Genomic DNA, 5,093 nt, shown 5'->3' on the forward strand with positions numbered 1-5,093 from the left:
GGGGTACATTACTCAGCATCAGAATTTCTAAATGCATAGGGAGAAGTGGTTACAAAACTACTACTCACGTTGGGGTGTAGAATGTACGAGCCTTGCAATATACCACCTGACTTTTGGAAAAACGTCACCCAGACAATTCCGAAGACTGCAAGAGCCGACAAGTGCGACTTTATCGCACAATCAGCTCTACAGCTCATGTATCCAAGTTGCTGACAGCAATAATATATAGAAGAATGGAAAAGAAAACTGAGGCTCTCTTGGACTTGATTTGAATCAATGTGGAAAGCTTAGAGACAATCAGAGTAAAATTAATGAAGCAAAGTACAAGCCGTAAATTAGTTTAAGAAAGCAAAGGGTGTTAAGTAAAAATATTAGTAAATTATGAGAGAACAAAAGAAAGATAGGACGCGATAGAAAAGTTGATCATTGTCAGGTAATTGTTCGGAAGGGAAGTCTTCCGATGCCTTCCGATTTGACATTACAAGTCTTGTATGTAATTGGACTGTGTATTACTGCTGATTATGAAAGCGAACCACTCTTTTTTCAGTATTTAAATAACGCTTTCATTAAATCGAATCACCTATACACTCTGCTGTTGGCCGAGTGCCAGAGTAGGTGGCATCTCTGGCGTTCTCCATCCAGTTTCTGATGCAGGAGGGGGCGCTGCGCAAACTCCACAGGTCGAAGAACTTGTGCAGTCGCCCCGGGAGTTGGTGTGACAAGCAGATGGCAAGCGTCTGTCCTGGCAGCAGAGGCGGCTGTAGATATGTTTCTGCTTCAGGTCGCTCCCCAGAGCACCAAATGTCTCCGAGCCACTCAGCCACTCAGCGCCCGGTACGGGTATGGGGCAGGAGAGAAGAGCTCTGCTCCGAACAAAGACTTTCCTGTCAGTGAAATCGACTTATCTCGTAAACTTTCAAAACGCTGTAGAAATAACACCAATGATCAGAATGACGTCAAATTGCTACGGAATATCGTCGGAGAAGTAGGAAATCGTATGCAAGAGAAAAAAGTGTGAAAATTGATCAATAGATGGTGCTGTATGTGTCAGAATACGTAAATGAAAACACCTGTCATGAGCACGACCCACTGAAGTTGGTACACGGATTTTCCTCCTTTCGCGTCTGCGGCGTTCGCTATGACTGTCTCAATGCAGGTTCGCACTCTGCTTGCAAAGCTGTGTTACAAGAGTGATGACTGTGAAACATGTCGCTGTGCACAAGTTCCGCACACTGAAGGGTTTGAAAAAAAGCCTTTGATTCTGTAAGTGCCGTAGGTCTGGAGAAAATGATTCGGAAATTCTAACAGAGGGATTCTTTTGGTGTGCAACCTTGCAGAGGGAGGAAACGAATTGGTTAGACGTCTATGGAAGCAGTGGTCATAGGAATGCAGGAGGAGACGAAGGAGACGAATGGTGGTGTGTAGAAGTATAGTGCGCGGAGAGATGCCCGAACATTAGACATACACATCAGAACGGTCGTAAAATCCCACGAAACATCCTTCATTGCTATCCATTCAAAATTATCAACGTGCACGAGTTGCTTCCTGTTGACTCTCCAGAAAGAATTTCTTGTTTGCATAGAAGTGCACAACGATTGGCCGTGGAAGATATTGTGGACAGACGAAGCCCACCTCCATCTGACAGGATATACCAATAAACAAAGTTGTCGAATTCGGACAACGGGAAATCCACTCGCAAATCAACCAGTACCGCTTCATCCTTAAAACATGAGTGTGTGGCGCGGATTTACGGCATCATTTATCTCAGGGCCATACTTTTTTCGAAGAGACAGGTGCTTGCCGTCCTGTTACCTGTACCGTCACTGGTAAGCGGTATGAGTGTCTTTTGCGCAAGCACGTCATTCCGGCTCTTCAACAGCGTGGATGGGATCATTTTTATGCAAGATGGCGCACCTCCGCACAATGTCAATCTAAGCAGCCGCTGAAGCGCCATTTCGGAAATGCTAGAATTATCAGCCGCCATTTCCCTACAGCCTGGCCGTCCCGTTCACATGATCTTAATCCGGGTAACTTCTGGCTGTGAGGCTATCTGAAAGATGTGTTCAGCGGTCCGATTGGAAAGTTAGCTGCATTGAAGGCACGCATTACGCAACACATTCTGAACGTGACCCTGGAAACACTTCCGTGAGCTGTGGAACATGCTGTTTCTCGATTTCAACTTGTTGTAGAAAACGTTGGACAGCATATTGAACATGTTTTGCGCCAGTCACACAGAAATTAATGAAACGATTTGGTTTTGATTGATGCTTTTTATGCGGTTTTTGGCCTCAGGACAATTAAAAGTCGATTTTTCGCACCCGGTGTGATACGACCTTGCCGTGGTAGATGGCCTTACGTAACTGACATTATCACTCATGTACACCCATGCACACTGAGTAGCGTTGTTTGTGTAACGTCAAACTTACGCCTTAGGCATTGTTGTATGATTCATTTGTCATTTGTAGTCGACCACTATTAAATTATGATGCTTACAGCGTCATCTATAGCTAAACTTAGTAACTATTTATTTTTCTTCTCTCATCCGTTTTCCCCCTTTTCCGATAGTACAGCGTCATCTATAGCTAAATATTGTAACTATTTATTTTTCTTCTCTCATACTTTTTCCCCCTTTTCCGATAGTATTCCGTTGAAATTTGACGCCATTCTGACCAGTTGTGTTATTTCTACCACGGTTTCAAAGTTTATTTCAATTATAATCACACTGCATATTATAAATATACTCTTGTGAAAAACTTAAGGACTAAAGTAATTTTTGTAAGCGATATAGCTGGATGAAGCTTCGACCATACGTACAGAATATAATTGAAAGAAACAGTCGATGAGACAAACAAAAATAACACTTTTATTCAAAGGCAGTTGCTCTGAAATCAGTGCGATTCATGATGGTCGCCTGGACATTAAGGAAGACGTGACATGATTCTGGAAAGGATGTATGGCTATCACGGACGGCAGTGCGTGATCTGCAACCTGTTCAGTGCTGGGCACAAGTCTGGTAAGCGGTTCTTGTTGTCCAGCGCTAGATTCTTCCAACATTGCGCTTGATGACAGCTGTATGTTCGTTGGTGCATGCGGATGTGCTGAAATATCTCTCCATAACGCATTTCGCACGTGCTGTATGGAATTTAAGTGGCGGAACGAACAGGTCAGTCCATTCGCCGAATATCCTCTCATTGAAGGAGCTCCTGCAACTTCGCCGTTATATGCAGTTGCTCACTGTTATCCATGAAAATGAAATCAGAACCGAATGCAGCCCTGAAAAGACGCACACGGCGAAGGAATATAGTGTCGCAATAGAGTTGACAAGAGCGTGTATTGCGTTCTAAGAGGTGAGTACATCCATGCACCATTATGGCTCCGTGCAACATAACACCTGGACCATCTCACCCTATATGAAGATACGTGCAATATTGTCGAATATGATCGTTGGTGCTCCATTTGTAACAGTTTGGGGAAGCGTAATGTCGGATGGGCGCACTAACATACAAATCTTTGGACACGGTTCACTCAGCAGTCAATGATATTCTGACACTGCACTCTTTCTCCATGTGCTTATTTCAGGCGTGCATTCGACCTTGGCTTCATGTTTGTGGATGACAGTGCGCGACCGTATAGAACAGCGCTGGTGCAGGAGCTTCTTCAAAGAGGATATTCGACGAACTGACTAGCCTGTCCGTTCCCTCGACTTAAATGCCATCGACCCTGTGTGAGATGCGTGAGACAGACGTATTGCAGTACGTCCATACGCACCAACAAACGTCTAGCAGTTGTCAACCGCCCTTGTGGAAGAATGGAACGCCCTTCCACGAGAACTCCTTCCAACCTTGTTGCCAGCATAGAAGTTGGTTACAGAGCTCGCATTGTCATCCGTGGTTATTATATACCCTTTTAAGAACCAGGTCCCGTCCTTTGTAATGTCCAAGAGGTCATAATGAATCGGAGTGACTTAATTGTAATTGTGTTATTCTTTGACATTGTTAGTGAGAGGAGATATGTGATCTGTTGATTTAAAAGATGTACAGTTAAAATACTACGTCAGGAACGTAAATTTATTTTACTGATTACCAGTTTCGGCTCACTACCGAGTCATCTTAAGTTCAACCTAAAACGTTGTTCAGTATGTGAGTCCATTACAAATGTTTTTTTTCTTTTTTTTAGATAAATCGCAGTAGTTAAATAAGAAATCCTAAAGCAAAAGCTTGGTTGGATGTGTAAACTGGTAACGTTAATAATCAATCGAATTCCAGAATGAGATTTTCACTCTGCAGCGGAGTGTGCGCTGATATGAAACTTCCTGGCAGATTAAAACTGTGTGCCCGACCGAGACTCGAACTCGGGACCTTTGCCTTTCGCGGGCAAGTGCTCTACCAACTGAGCTACCGAAGCAGCCCCAGGCTGTGGCTAAGCCATGTCTCCGCAGTATCCTTTCTTTCAGGAGTGCTAGTTCTGCAAGTTTCGCAGAAGAGCTTCTGTAAAGTTTGGAAGGTAGGAGACGGATACTGGCAGAAGTAAAGCTGTGGGTACCGGACGTGAGTCGTGCTTCGGTAGCTCAGTTGGTAGAGCATTTGCCCGCGAAAGGCAAAGGTCCCGAGTTCGAGTCTCGGTCGGGCACACAGTTTTAATCTGCCAGGAAGTTTCAATCAATCGAATGTTGTTACAGTGGTCATTTTGCGACACGTACGTAAAAACGATCGACAGCGATGGTAGTTGTATCGCCCATGAGTGGATGTAAACAAGGTATCATTTCTATCGATTATATCTGGAACAAGGAAGCGTCTGCGCGACAGCTGTCAGCCAACGAATGTAATTATCGTCTCATTTCTAATGGTTCCATTCCGTATTTCTTTCAGTTACATTCTGTACTGTAGTAGTTCTTTCTTTGTACTGTCTATGTTTCATCGAGCTATGTGACCTGGCAGTGACACATTATGGTCGGCCGGAGTGGCCGAGCGGTTCTAGCCGCTACACTCTGGAACCACGTGACCGCTACGGTCGCAGGTTCTAATCCTGCCTCAGGGATGGATGTGTGTGATGTCCTTAGGTTAGTTAGGTTTAAGTAGTTCGAAGTTCTAGGG

At 44.3% G+C, this 5,093-nt stretch overlaps 2 non-coding genes across 2 annotated transcripts; one reads left to right on the forward strand and one right to left on the reverse strand.

Annotated features, from left to right (window-relative positions):
- Nucleotides 1-4,330: 4,330 nt before the first annotated feature.
- On the reverse strand, nucleotides 4,331-4,405 carry Trnas-cga (transfer RNA serine (anticodon CGA)). The gene has a single exon. It is a non-coding gene; the product is annotated as a tRNA-Ser (tRNA).
- A 150-nt stretch (nucleotides 4,406-4,555) lies between these two features.
- Nucleotides 4,556-4,630, forward strand: Trnas-cga (transfer RNA serine (anticodon CGA)). The gene has a single exon. It is a non-coding gene; the product is annotated as a tRNA-Ser (tRNA).
- Nucleotides 4,631-5,093: the final 463 nt, after the last annotated feature.

This window comes from Schistocerca gregaria, chromosome 4 (genome assembly GCF_023897955.1).
Source record: "Schistocerca gregaria isolate iqSchGreg1 chromosome 4, iqSchGreg1.2, whole genome shotgun sequence".
Taxonomy (NCBI): Eukaryota; Metazoa; Arthropoda; class Insecta; order Orthoptera; family Acrididae; genus Schistocerca; species Schistocerca gregaria.